The sequence below is a fragment of the Eretmochelys imbricata genome, chromosome 14 (genome assembly GCF_965152235.1).
Source record: "Eretmochelys imbricata isolate rEreImb1 chromosome 14, rEreImb1.hap1, whole genome shotgun sequence".
NCBI lineage: Eukaryota > Metazoa > Chordata > Testudines > Cheloniidae > Eretmochelys > Eretmochelys imbricata.
In genome coordinates, this window is record NC_135585.1 from 12,477,281 (window position 1) to 12,492,720 (window position 15,440).

The 15,440-nt window shown below is 45.7% G+C and overlaps 1 protein-coding gene across 1 annotated transcript in view; it reads left to right on the forward strand.

Annotated features, from left to right (window-relative positions):
* CA10 (carbonic anhydrase 10) overlaps window positions 1-15,440 on the forward strand; it is a 331,719-nt gene that overhangs the window by 284,600 nt on the left and 31,679 nt on the right. The gene's annotated exons all lie outside the window — the stretch shown is intronic.

Genomic DNA, 15,440 nt, shown 5'->3' on the forward strand with positions numbered 1-15,440 from the left:
TTACCAATCTAGGGAAAAAAAGTTTTAAAACGAGCTTTTTAAAGTTCCAAACTTTTCACTCAAATATACCATTATTAATAGACACTAGATGCTATTAAACAGGAAAGTCTTAGCATGTCTGTGAAAATATGTTGCATATGCTAAATATGCAGAATCAAATATGTCATAACTATTACTCAAAATAAAAGTGTTTTATGTAAGTTTTAACAATATTAAATTCAATGAAGCAGCTAGAATAATTTACATGGCTACATTTCTAAGGCTCCTGGAATGCTGGTACAGTAATTACCTTTTTAAAATGTCTCTACACATCCTCTTAATATCTTGTAATTTTTTGAAAATATATTCTCAAATGTATTGAACCATTTAACGAACTTGGCAGTGTTCAAACTTTTAGAGATGTTGACTGAGTCTTATCGGTAGATTCTGCAGCTGTAAGAGAAGACGTGTGTCAGATCGTTGTTAAAGCAAATAAGAAAAGTGCTGGCCACAGACTTTTTCAGTGCCTAAAATGGAATGTTGGATGCTGAGCTCTTTTGAAAGTCTGCCCCGATGTTAATAGCTGGCTAGGTTGCAAATATTTTTGCTTTGTTGCTTAAGGAGCTGCCAGAAATTGAAACACAGTGTTTCAACTCTTTTCAAATCCCCTAATTCTACTTATGGTCATTTTTCTCTCTAAAAATCCTGTCCAGTCTGAGCTCTCTTGAAGCACCGTCTCCCTTAGACAAAATGTGTTGGTGAAAGTATGAATTTGGCATGGCCACAGCCGTTTTTGCTCTCACTGATGCCTGTAGGCCAATCCTGAACTCCTGAACAACCTCCTCTCTCGCCCCCAGAGTGAGAAGCGATTGTATCTCCTGGAGAAGGAGTTGCTTGTGAGAAGGGTTCCTGAAGAGGGTCAGGGAAGGTGGGTGGGAAGGCAGGAGTGAACAGAACTGGATAGAATATCCCACCCCTATCATGCTCAGAACCCAGCGAACTGTTGTGATCTGGGACCAAGCACAGTAGAAGTGGGATAGCCAGTTCACAAAGAGTGGGTAAGGATCCAGATTGAGTCCTGGTGCTCCACCCTTGGGCGCACCTTCAAAAATTAGGTTTCAGCCCCGGGGGCTGTTTGGACAAGACCTGGCCTTGGCCTAAGGAGGACTGTGACCGGCGCCTCCTATTATTCCTGCCCCTTCTTCAGGCTGTGTCCTGCCTCCAGAGTCCGGAACAGAAGTGGGAAGGGGGCTGGGGTTTGAAGGGCTTCCTCTGTGGTGCCGGCGTATGGATCCCCAGGGACTTCAATGTCGCTCTGGAGTCTTTCAGACTGTGCAAGCAGGAGTCTGTGTTCTCGGCAAACAAGCCCGCACAGTCACAGGGCAGGTCTTGAATGGTGTTCTGGAACTCTGGGGGTATGCCTGAAACCTGTAACCAGGCGCTCCGTCTCATGGTGATTGCTGTAGCCATGGTACAAGCCGCAGGTCCAGCTCAGGATAGGGGAGCCTAGAGGAAGGTCCTTGACCCCACCTTGCCCTCCTCAAGAAGCGCTGCGAACTCCGGGCATGAGTCTGACAGGAGCAATTCCTGGAACGTAGCTAGCGCTCTCCAGGAATTGAAGGCATAGCGGCTGAGCACCGTTTGCTGATTAGCAACGCGAAGCTGGAGCCCCTTCGGTCGAGTAGACTTTACGTTCGAAGACATCCAGCTTCTTAGCGTCCCGTGACTTTGGGGCAGGACCTGGTTGACTGTGCCGCTCTTTGTGGTTCACCGCATCCACCATTAATGTTCCAGGCTAAGGGTGGGTAAAAAGATGTTTGTACCCCTTCTGCAGCACAAAATACCTCATTTCCACCCCTTTGGCCATGGGAGGTATGGAGGCCAGGGTTTGCCACAGCACCTTTGTGGTGTTTTGTATGGTCTTTATAAGGGGCAAGGCTACCCTAGAAGGACCTTCCAGAGCAAGAATGTCCACCATTGGGTCAGAGTCTTCTGGCATCTCCTCACCCTGGAGGTGTAAGTTTTGGGCCACGCTCTTAAGAAGGTCTTGGTGAGTCCTATTGTCTGTCGCAGGGAGCGTGGTGGTGGAGGTGCCAGCCAATGCCTCCTCCAGCGAAGAGGATGATGAGGCCCATGGGACGGGGTCCTTCTGACCCTCAGGCTCTCTGCAGGCTGGCTCGGGTATGTCTGCCCTATTTGGGGTGGACTCTGGCACTGGTACCACCTGGGGTGCTGACTTGAGAGTAGCATCTGCTTGCAAAGACCCAGGGTCCTTGTCACATGGGGGGTCTTCAGGTGCTGTGGGAGTATGGCATGGCACCGACGTGGCTGAAGGAAGAGCATGGGATGCGGACATCACAGACGTGGGCCTGGAGCCCAGCCCTTGAGCCTAATGGTAGGCCCAAGGAGTCCAGAAGGGCCACTGTACCGGCCCCCGCCACTGTGGGGGCCAGGATACCACCTACGCATCCTGCGATCTGTGGTGCCGGTACCAAGATCAGTACCGACTATGTCGAGAGGTCAACGACTCGTTATCAGAGTCTGACGAATTGTCTAAACCCGGAGGGGCAGAGCCCAGCAGTGCTGGGGAACGGTTCCCTGGTGACAGGGAGCAGCGCCATTGCATCACTGGCTTGCCCCAGTGTTGAATGGGTGGCTGCAGAAGGTGTTGTAAACTGCGCAGTCCCGTCGCTGGGCCTTGTGCTGCCACCTGGATCGGTGCCAGTGGTCACGCCTGCAGGGCCAGGGACTGTGCCATCATGGCAATGAAGTCCCACACATCCTCCAACGCCTCCTGAGTCAGGGAGTCCACTAGCAGAGGACTTGAAGGAGCCCCTGGCAGGGTCGGAGTCGACAGTGCCAGGATCTGAGGGCCAGGCCATGGATGCCCTGAGTGGGATCCCTGTGCTGTTTCCTGGTGGGGACCGACCCCTGTCCGCCGCCACCTTCTTATGCAGCACTGGGGACTGAGAGTGCTGTCACATGCTCAAACCCGCTTTATGAGCCGGGGAGCGGTGTCCATGTTCCCTGGAGGAGTCTTTCTTCGGTGCCAAGTCATCCTGCACTGAAGCCGGTGCGCTGTGCACCAGTGTTGCCGGTGTCACTTCCAGTGCCAGCTGAGGGCAAAGAGCCACCTCCATTAAAAGGAGCTTGAGGCAATAGTCCCACTCCCTCTTCATCCTGTGTCTAAAGCTCCTGCAGATGGAGCACTTATCTGTTTGATGGCCCTCACCCATGCACTTAAGGCACGACACATGCGGATCACCCTGGGTATAGGCTTCCCACAGCGTTCGCAGAATTTAAACCCCTGAGACCGAAGCATATCCGGGTCAGGGGAGCTGGGAGGGACCCCCCCAACAGAGGCTAACTACCACTAAACTACAACTTGCAAGAACTATTTACAACCTAACTAGATTGGTACTTGTGAAGCAAGAGACTGAAGGAAGCTCCGACTGTCACTGGCGGTAAGAAGGAACTGAGCAGGCGGTGGGTTGGCAGTGTCCTATATACACCACCATGAGGGCACCACTGTAGGGGGCTCCACTGCCGACCTGACGGGTACCCCAGAGGAAAATCTTGTGACAATCGTGCACGCAGCGAACGCACACACCCATTGGAATGGACACGAGCAAGCACTCGAAGAAGAACCGTACTTACAACGCCACTGCAAAAGTCCTTGGCTGTGGCAGAATTCAGCAACACAGTTAAAGCAAGGTTCAGTCCCATCTGCACTGCAAGAATGATCTATGCTTGAACCACATCCAGAGGGACCACAGTGTTTTATCAGGATCTCCTGGCACAGCAGGAATGAATTACAGTGGAACACAGGACCTAAATTAGAACTATTTTGCCAACTGTGAAATTGTTTATTCACAGGACTTTCGTTCAACTGAAAACTGTAAATATCCTGATGTGTCAATAAAACAGGTTCCCCTGCACAAAGCTGTGGGTGAGCTATAGCCGATTGTCTATGCCTACCTAATAACTTGTCACTGTTCCACACATGGAACTCTCATTAATGTCAGCAGGAGTTACGTCTGTAGATCGAAGCCAGGATATGGCACTAAGACGGTCTCTGTGCTACCAGCCCTGAACACACCATTTGTAAAGTCGACCATGAGCATGAAAAGGTGCTATAACCAAACTCTATTCCATTATATCATTCTCTGAAACTCTAGAAGTTCCAGCAAAGATAACACTGATACCAGATGATTTAAACAGAACTTCTGTGGGGTGGCCAGAGGTTGTAAAGGGTTAACAAGAATCATAGAATCATAGAATATCAGGGTTGGAAGGGACCCCTGAAGGTCATCTAGTCCAACCCCCTGCTCGAAGCAGGACCAATTCCCAGTTAAATCATCCCAGCCAGGGCTTTGTCAAGCCTGACCTTAAAAACTTCCAAGGAAGGAGATTCCACCACCTCCCTAGGCAACGCATTCCAGTGTTTCACCACCCTCTTAGTGAAAAAGTTTTTCCTAATATCTAATCTAAACCTCCCCCACTGCAACTTGAGGCCATTACTCCTCGTTCTGTCATCTGCTACCATTGAGAACAGTCTAGAGCCAAGGAGAGGACAAAGCCCTGATGTTTGTAAAGCTAACAGGTACATCCCCAGTTTTCAGGCACATGTGGTGATCGTAAACATTGCATGAAAGCATAGGATGAGTGAAGAGGATAATCATGTCTAGTTGAAACAGGGAAATTTAAGCAGAAAATTCATTATCCAAGTTAGAATTTGAACAGGGTCAACACCGCAGCTTTCAGAAAATGTGCCATGAGATCTTTAATGACCGGAAGTAGTTAGGAACACAATTTTACATCTCATCCCAGGAGACTTATAGATTCTATCTGGAGTTGTCCTAGAAATCTCATTTCTTTTGTTCAAGCTCACAATTATTTGAACAAACCAATTCCCCTGGTGACCTGCCCTCTTTTCTTCCAGGGTGATTTTCTTCTACTTGACTCCTGTTCTACACAAAATAATTCATCATAGAGATGGCATTTTTTTTCTTGCTGTAAAGTGTCAGTTTCTGAACTAGATCAAACCACCCTCCTGCTCGTCTGTATTGACTCATTTTAATTATTGAACCTTTCTCCCAGAAAAACCTCTTCATGCTGCTTGCTCAGAAACTGGCACTTTTAAACGTAATTCGGAAACTTTTTCATGGTGAGATCAGACAACATAACAGACACAAAATTCTATCTCTAAACAGAGCTTACACTTCAGTGGAATTATTAAGAAGTGAAATGAGTTATCCTTTTATTCTGGAGTGTTCTTCTGTATCTCTCTCTCTTTATATCTGCAGTGATTAACTGGTATTATCAGATTGGCTACTTTAATTTTCTCTTTGTAAAGACAAGATGATGGTGACATATATTTTGTTACCCAGTAAAGGCTTAATTAAATATAATGAATGAATTACAATTAGTGAACTATATGCTTTGCATGGAAACTACACCGATTAATGTCATCACACCTCCATCAGATACCAATCTTTGGTTAGATTTCACTTCAATAACATGCTGTTCCCACTGCCATACTCTTACATAGGATTCTTTCTTCACAACATGCTAGCAAACAGTTGACATTGTTACAGTGTCAATTGAAGATGTAGAATGGCTCCATTCATATTATATTTCATACAATATGAGTTCTTGTTTGTATCATAGATAAGTAATTAGATATTTTATCAAAATAATGGGCATCTGCACTATTGCTCCATAACTCAAAATGTGTTGTAACAGATGACAACAGCATCGGAGTTCAAGGAATGACTAATCTAATCCAAGTTTATATACAATCATTACAACCTAGCATGTCTTAACACATGATAACAAATAGGGCAATACACCATAACAAAAGTAGATACCTATATAATAATGTACACATGATATACTAGGGGAATGTCTACACTACAAAATTAGGTCGAATTTCTAGAAGTCGGTTTTTTAGAAATCGGTTTTATATATTCGAGTGTGTGTGTCCCCACAGAAAATGCTCTAAGTGCATGAAGTGCATTAACTCGGCAGAGTGCTTCCACAGTACCGAGACAAGCGTCGACTTCCGGAGCGTTGCACTGTGGGTAGCTATCCCCCAGTTCCCGCAGTCTCCGCTGCCCATTGGAATTCTGGGTTGAGATCCCAATGCCTGATGGGGCTAAAACATTGTCGCGGGTGGTTCTGGGTACATATAGTCAGGCCCCCGTTCCGTCCCTCCCTCTGTGAAAGCAGCAGCAGACAATCGTTTCACGCCTTTTTTCTTGAGTTACCTGTGCAGACGCCATACCACGGCAAGCATGGAGCCCACTCAGGTAACAGTCATCGTATGTCTCCTGGGTGCTGGCAGACGTGGTACTGCATTGCTACACAGCAGCAGCAACCCCTTGCTTTGTGGCAGCAGACGGTACAATAGGACTGGTAGCCGTCATCGTCACGGCCGAGGTGCTCCTGGCCATGTCAGCCATGGAGCGCCTGGGCAGACATGGGTGCAGGGACTACATTAGAAGTGACTTGACCAGGTCATTCTCTTTAGTCCTGCAGTCAGTCCTATTGAACCATCTTATGGTGAGCAGGCAGGCGATACGGATTGGTAGAAGTCCTATTGTACCATCTTCTGCCGGGCAGGCAAGAGATGAGGATGGCTAGCAGTCCTATTGTACCATCTTCTGCCGAGCAGCCATGAGATGTGGATGGCTTGCAGTCCTTCTGCACCGTCTGCTGCCAGCCAAAGATGTAAAAGATAGATGGAGTGGATCAAAACAAGAAATAGACCAGATTTGTTTTGTACTCATTTGCTCCCCCCACCCCCCCGTCTAGGGGACTCATTCCTCTAGGTCACACTGCAGTCACTCACAGAGAAGGTGCAGCGAGGTAAATCTAGCCATGTATCAATCAGAGGCCAGACCAACCTGCTTGTTCCAATAAGAACAATTACTTAGGTGCACCATTTCTTATTGGAACCCTCCGTGAAGTCCTGCCTGAAATACTCTTTGATGTAAAGCCACCCCCTTTGTTGATTTTAATTCCCTGTAAGCCAACCCTGTAAGCCGTGTCGTCAGTTGCCCCTCCCTCCGTCAGAGCAACGGCAGACAATCGTTCCGCGCCTTTTTTCTGTGCGGACGCCATACCAAGGCAAGCATGGAGGCCGCTCAGCTCACTTTGGCAATTAGGAGCACATTAAACACCACACGCATTATCCAGCAGCATATGCAGCACCGGAACCTGGCAGAGCGATACCGGGCGAGGAGGCAACGTCAGCACGGTCACGTGAGTGATCAGAACATGGACACAGATTTCTCTGAAAGTGTGGGCCCTGCCAATGCATACATCATGGTGTTAATGGGGCAGGTTCATGCTGTGGAACACTGATTCTGGGCTCGGGAAACAAGCACAGACTGGTGGGACCGCACAGTGTTGCGGGTCTGGGACGATTCCCAGTGGCTGCGAAACTTTCGCATGCATAAGGGCACTTTCATGGAACTTTGTGACTTGCTTTCCCCTGCCCTGAAGCGCATGAATACCAAGATGAGAGCAGCCCTCACAGTTGAGAAGCGAGTGGCGATAGCCCTGTGGAAGCTTGCAACGCCAGACAGCTACCGGTCAGCTGGGAATCAATTTGGAGTGGGCAAATCTACTGTGGGGGCTGCTGTGATGCAAGTAGCCCACGCAATCAAAGATCTGCTGATATCAAGGGTAGTGACCCTGGGAAATGTGCAGGTCATAGTGGATTGCTTTGCTGCAATGGGATTCCCTAACAGTGTTGGGGCCATAGACGGAACCCATATCCCTATCTTGGCACCGGAGCACTAAGCCGGCGAGTACATAAACCGCAAGGGGTACTTTTCAATAGTGCTGCAAGCTCTGGTGGATCACAAGGGACATTTCACCAGCATCAACGTGGGATGGCCGGGAAAGGTACGACGCTCGCATCTTCAGGAACTCTGGTCTGTTTCAAAAGCTGCAGGAAGGGACTTTATTCCCAGACCAGAAAATAAGTGTTGGGGATGTTGAAATGCCTATAGTTATCCTTGGGGACCCAGCCTACCCCTTAATGCCATGGCTCATGAAGCTGTACACAGGCAGCCTGGACAGTAGTCAGGAGCTGTTCAACTACAGGCTGAGCAAGTGCAGAATGGTGGTAGAATGTGCATTTGGACGTTTAAAGGCGCACTGGCGCAGTTTACTGACTCGCTTAGACCTCAGCGAAACCAATATTCCCACTGTTATTACTGCTTGCTGTGTGCTCCACAATATCTGTGAGAGTAAGGGGGAGAAGTTTATGGCGGGGTGGGAGGTTGAGGCAAATCGCCTGGCTGCTGGTTACGCGCAGCCAGACACCAGGGCGGTTAGAAGAGCACAGGAGGGCATGGTACGCATCAGAGAAGCTTTGAAAACCAGTTTCATGACTGGCCAGGCTACGGTGTGAAAATTCTGTTTGTTTCTCCTTGATGAAACCCCCCGCCCCTTGGTTCACTCCACTTCCCTGTAAGCTAACCACCCTCCCCTCCTCCCTTCGATCACCACTTGCAGAGGCAATAAAGTCATTGTTGCTTCACATTCATGCATTCTTTATTCGTTCATCACACAAATAGGGGGATGACTACCAAGGTAGCCCAGGAGGGGTGGTGGAGGAGGGAAGGAAAATGCCACACAGCACTTTAAAAGTTTACAACTTTAAAATTTATTGAATGCCAGCCTTCTGTTTTTTGGGCAATCCTCTGTGGTGGAGTGGCTGGTTGGCCAGAGGCCCCCCCACCGCGTTCTTGGGCGTCTGGGTGTGGAGGCTATGGAACTTGGGGAGGAGGGCGGTTGGTTACACAGGGGCTGTAGTGGCAGTCTGTGCTCCAGCTGCCTTTGCTGCAGCTCAGCCATACACTGGCGCATACTGGTTTGATCCTCCAGCAGCCTCAGCATTGAATCCTGCCTCCTCTCATCACGCTGCCGCCACATTTGAGCTTCAGCCCTGTCTTCAGTCCTCCACTTACTCTCTTCAGCCCGCCACCTTTCCTCCCAGTCATTTTGTGCTTTCCTGCACTCTGACATTATTTGCCTCCACGCATTCGTCTGTGCTCTGTCAGTGTGGGAGGACAGCATGAGCTCAGAGAACGTTTCATCACGAGTGCATTTTTTTTTCTTTCTAATCTTCACTAGCCTCTGGAAGGAGAAGATCCTGTGATCATTGAAACACATGCAGCTGGTGGAGGAAAAAAAAAGGGACAGCAGTATTTAAAAAGACACATTTTATAAAACAGTGGCTACACTCTTTCAGGGTAAACCTTGCTGTTAACATTACATACATAGTACATGTGCTTTCGTTACAAGGTCGCATTTTGCCTCCCCCCACCGCGTGGCTACCCCCTCAACCCTCCCCCCTCCCCGTGGCTAACAGCGGGGAACATTTCTGTTCAGCCACAGGCAAACAGCCCAGCAGGAACGGGCACCTCTGAGTGTCCCCTGAAGAAAAGCCCCCTATTTCAACCAGGTGACCATGAATGATATCTCACTCTCCTGAGGATAACACAGAGATAGAAAGAACGGATGTTGTTTGAACGCCAGCAAACATACACTGCAATGCTTTGTTGTACGATTCCCTAGTACGTGTTACTGGCCTGGAGTGGTAAAGTGTCCTACCATGGAGGATGCAATAAGGCTGCCCTCCCCAGAAACCTTTTGCAAAGGCTTTGGGAGTACATCCAGGAGAGCCGCGAATGCCAGGGTAAATTAATCCTTTCACATGCTTGCTTTTAAACCATGTGTAGTATTTTAAAAGGTACACTCACCGGAGGTCCCTTCTCCGCCTGCCAGGTCCAGGAGGCAGCCTTGGGTGGGTTCGGGGGGTACTGGCTCCAGGTCCAGGGTGAGAAACAGTTCCTGGCTGTTGGGAAAACCGGTTTCTCCGCTTGCTTGCTGTGAGCTATCTACAACCTCATCATCATCATCTTCGTCCCCAAAACCTGTTTCCGTGTTGCCTCCATCTCCATTGAAGGAGTCAAACAACACGGCTGGGGTAGTGGTGGCTGAACCCCCTAAAATGGTATGCAGCTCACATAGAAGCGGCATGTTTGGGGCTCTGACCCGGAGCGGCCGTTCGCCTTTCTGGTAGGCTTGCCTCAGCTCCTTAAGTTTCACGTGGCACTGCTTCGGGTCCCTGTTATGGCCTCTGTCCTTCATGCCCTGGGAGATTTTGACAAAGGTTTTGGCATTTCGAAAACTGGAACGGAGTTCTGATAGCACGGATTCCTCTCCCCATACAGCGATCAGATCCCGTACCTCCCGTTCAGTCCATGCTGAAGCTCTTTTGCGATTCTGGGACTCCATCATGGTCACCTCTGCTGATGAGCTCTGCATGGTCACCTCTGCTGATGAGCTCTGCATGGTCACCTGCAGCTTGCCACGCTGGCCAAACAGGAAATGAGATTCAAAAGTTCGCGGTTCTTTTCCTGTCTACCTGGCCAGTGCATCTGAGTTGAGAGTGCTGTCCAGAACGGTCACAATGGAGCACTCTGGGATAGCTCCCGGAGGCCAATACCGTCAAATTGTGTCCACAGTACCCCAAATTCGACCCGGCAAGGCCGAATTAAGCGCTAATCCACTTGTCAGGGGTGGAGTAAGGAAATCGATTTTAAGAGCCCTTTAAGTCGAAATGGAGGGCTTCATCGTGTGGACGGGTGCAGGTTTACATCGATTTAACGCTGCTAAATTCAACCTAAAGTCCTAGTGTAGACAGACCAGGGCTAGGTAATACATACTGTCATCCTTATCTGCAATTCGGCAGTTATTATGGTTAAAGATTATTCTAAATACTACATTTCAACAATCTGGAATTTATCTGCCATAACAATCAGCTCCATTTCATCTGTGTACCAACAAGAATGTTCTCTTCCTTACCAAAGTACAGTGAAACTGAGTAAGAGAGGTGGAGACAGGTGAGGTATCAAAACTGGTGAAAGGTATTAACTATAGATGGGTCAAATAAAACATTGATTTGTGAATAACTGGATGAGGGGAAATTCCAAAATCCACAAGAGATATTGTTTGCAACTAATAATGTTTTCACTCAGCTCTAAAAAACTTATGATATCGTCATTGCTAGTGGATGAAATTGCCAGTGTACTCCAACATATTTATAAATATTTGTCCAGGGCACAGTCTCATGAAACTGGCACAAATTCAGAATTGAACTCTGGCATTAAGTCACAGCCTGGTCTACACAGGGGCGGGCTAGGGGATCGACCTAAGATACGACCTGGACAGATATTGAACTGGACCTGAAATTCAACTTGGAGTTATTGCAAAGCGTAGAATGCCAGTGTGGTGCATTTTGTGCTGGTCTGCTCTCTGAAAACTAGCTTGTGTGCTAGCTCAGGTAAAGAAAGTTTCAGTAGTCTAGTCGCAATGTAAGAAATGCACAAGTTACTTTTGGTAAGTCCACATCTCCATATCCACTCAGTCATTGGTCTCTCTACTGAGATGGGCAGTTAATGCTATTTGTTTTTGTGATGAGGCCTTCAGTGTAACTCATTTCCAATCCCCATCCCCTGAACTATCCAGTCCACCTCTCCCATTAATTCATAGCTCAGACCTACATATGTAAATACATCAGATAACGCAACTTTGATTGATGAAAGCCGAAGTTTTTGGTTAGTTTTACTTATTCGTTGCTGACCATCTTTCAGTGAGCTTTACATCATCGGAGCAAAAGAAGAGACAAAGTACTCCTGATTTTTTTAAAGGAGGCAAAAAAATATTTTTATCCTTCTCAGAGGATTTAGAGGATAATTTCAGGATGGTTCCTGTTTACAAGCACGTACGTATATCCTGAGCTACGTAAACTCTGAAGCAGAAGGCTTTGGTGTTTGGTTAGCCAAGGAATCAGTTATCCCTGAGTCAGCAGGAAGGTTACTTTTGTACTGAAACATGTAATGAACCCGTTTTTGGAGCCATTATCAAGGGGGTTCTTTGTTATATAGATGAAACTGAGAAGTTGAGGCAGCCTCATTGTTGTGGGCATAGGGAGCAGAGTTCTGAGGGATGATATGGAACAGTCTGCAGGAGTTTGCATACAATACGGTTACTAAAAATTGCAGCGACAGCTGTGAGTTCGAATCGACACAGCATCCTTGTGCTCTGACTGGCTGAGGTGATGCCACTGAAGTAGAATTAATTATATTTGGAAGCTTTTGGTAGCAAAATGACCTCCCTCCTCCCCTTTCTTTTTTTAATTAGTAAGATAAAATGTGCAGGTGTGTGCTGTGGTGATCGGTTCTTCCCACCTTCTCTCTGAGGTGGCCAAAAGGCATTTGTCCATCCCTTTTGCAGTGAATCCTGAAGCATGTATTCTTACAATATGCAAACACTTCTGTGTGTTCAATATTGTTTTACTTCCTTTGACTGATACTGTACTGCATTCTTCCAGCAGTGGCTATCAACCTCCTACTTCCTTTCTTCACTGAAACTACCTTAAGGCTTTTAGCCTCACGTGTTTTATTTGTCCTTAAGGCCCAGTTCTCTTCCCTGATCAGTATAATGGCAACTCAGTTCATTCATGACAGGTTTCAGAGTAGCAGCCGTGTTAGTCTGTATCCGCAAAAAGAAAAGGAGTACTTGTGGCACCTTAGAGACTAACAAAGCTGTAGCTCACGAAAGCTTATGCTCAAATAAATGTGTTAGTCTCTAAGGTGCCACAAGTACTCCTTTTCTTTCAGTTCATTCAGCAACTGTCCTGTCCCGTTCCCCCCACCATCACCAGCATTCGGTTCTTTGCTGTAAGGCATATTCTACCTTTGTCTGCCTTCAATTAAATTTTCTCATCTGTTATCTCAGGTTCTTAAATGATTCACGTCCTTTTGGTTTCATGGTGTAAATTATTTTTTGTGCCTTCACAATTATTTTCATTCTACACATTTGCAAATCTCTTTCATTCAAAACAATTTACATAAACAACAAAAGTTTGTTGTACCTGGAAACTTCCAGTAAGCTGGCAAAGATACCATTTAGGGACATCGGTTGTTTTCTGCCCTGTAGGCAGATGTAACCCACTGTGCCATCTCTCCTCTTAATTTCTGACTCTCCACCTTACACACAAAATCCCAATGTGAAATTTTCTCAAACAACTGCCAGAAATATAACCCTGTAATATATCATCTCATCTGCCACAATATTAATATCCTAAAGGAACTTTCAATAATTTAATAAAACATTCATTCCAGAATGCTGTTGGCTATTTTTAATCAAGCTGTGCTTCATATGTTTATTCATTGTAGCTCTCAGCCTATTTTCAAAGACATGATCCTGAAGTCACCAACTTTTATATTCATCTCCTATTGTTTCCCACTTTTATTAGTCTTTTAAAGGTTTCCCTATTATCACTCTTCATCTTTTTGAGATCAGAGTGCTCTGCAATGCTGTTGCCCAAGCCACTTATCCCTAGGGGCCTTACAAGACCTTCAAAACGGGCCTTTGCACAGCATTAGGAGACACATGCTCCATGACAGTAGTCAGACTTCGTAATAGGGTTGGGTGTGCTGTCTATCTTAGGAGCTTGTATGGATCCCCTTTGATGTAGTACCTGACCACCGCAGAAATCTTTCACGTATTCATCCTCACAACAACTCCTGTGAGGTAGGGTAGTAATATTTATCCCCATTTTACAGAAACTGAGTGACTTGCTTTTGAACATCACACGGGAAATCTGTGGCATACCAGGGACTGCTAAATCCTAGACTAGTGCCCTAACCACTGGACTATCTGAAGAGTAAAGCATTTAAGAGAGAGAACCATTTGTCAGTAAGCCATGCAGCAAACATCCATGTGGCTGTATTTCCTAAGTTTGCAAAGATGTTAATTTAGAAGGTACACTTTCACAATAAAAATCTGCTTTTCAAGGAAGATTTTACCTGTTATAACAACTATAGATTATTAAAATTGAAATAAATATTTTAATCTAGTATATTTTTCTTTATGGAAGTTTTCTTTTTACTAGTTTACCTAGGTTGGACAGTGAAAATAGGTCAAGCATCAGTTTCATTTTCCAGTTGTCTCATGAACTAACATTATGGTAATTTAAATTTTGAGAACCTTTGCCCATTTATTTCACCTTTCTTTTGGTCACTGGAAAATATTCTTAATTCACACATGTACTTGTCATAGGCAAAACTGTTGAATTCTTTTCTCCTTTTTTGTTTGTTCCTAATTTATAGTGTTAATGCTAATATTTTCTTTGACCATCGAGTCAACACCGAGTTTAACAACTTTTTGCAGATTGGTATAGGGGATTTTTTGTCAACATGAAGGTTTTCACCAGCCTAAGTCAATGATTAATGTCAGTGTGAAAATACTCCTCTCATTCTTTTATTCTTTGATCTGTGTTTGCTGTTGCACATCGCTTATACAGTACAGGAATATCTGCATATCGTACTTTTCTATTGACAGGGTAAACAGATAGCTACACTGGTGTTACACAGAGTGAGAGAGAGAGAATGGCTTCGTTAATGCAATTCCATCATACAATGGCCAAGCATCAGTCTCCTTCTGAAACAGTGTCTCATGGTAACACAGTGACCAAAAAATTAGTCCAGGCCATCACTGCATCATTTTTCTTATTTGTAGAAACCACTTAATAGATTGACCACTAGGACATGCACAATTCTTCCAGAAAGTCAGAGCCCTGTAATGCAACTGGATACATAAAAGCTACATCCTATCTAGGCATGGTATCTGAGCATCTAGCATACCTGACATGAAAGAGTAGTCAAAATTACTTGTAAAATTCTTTGGTCAGAAATCCCTTTACATGCTGATGGGAGATGCAGCCAGGGCAGTGGCTCAGGGAGTCCCGTAAGAAGTTTGTGGTTGATCTTTACCTAAAATACCATTCCTATTTTTTGGGAACAGATGCACCAGAAAGTTTAAGACACTCACTCACCCTTCATTTGTATGTCTCAATATAACAAGAGGAATTACCTAAACAGCAACTGTTAATTAATTGTAAAAGGTCATATGATGAGAGTAACTCATGAGGTTAGCTCCTTGCAGGGGAATCACAGACAAAGCTTGCTAGCCATTACTCTGCGGTAATATCACCATTTGGTCATAATAAAGTTTTTTACATAATCTGCAGTTTAAGTATTAATTCCCAGTGCATAACTATTTTACGTAGGTTTCACAACCAGGTACAGAGTTAACTACTGACTATTGCATTTCATATCAAATACCTTTATACAGGTGTCTTTTCACAAGCTAATACAAGACGGAACTCCTCTTTTAACTGCATCTTCCTAGCCCTAATCTATTTTAAAGGAAAAACTAGAATCCTGTATTTTCTTATTTGTTTAGGGTAATTGGTGGCATACGGTTATGTATTTAGATGAGACGACTATTAATCCAGTGTTAATGATGCCCGTAGTGTGGGTCTGCTTTTTTTTTCTCCTTTTTTAAGATATACAATAACTGGCCAAAGCAAT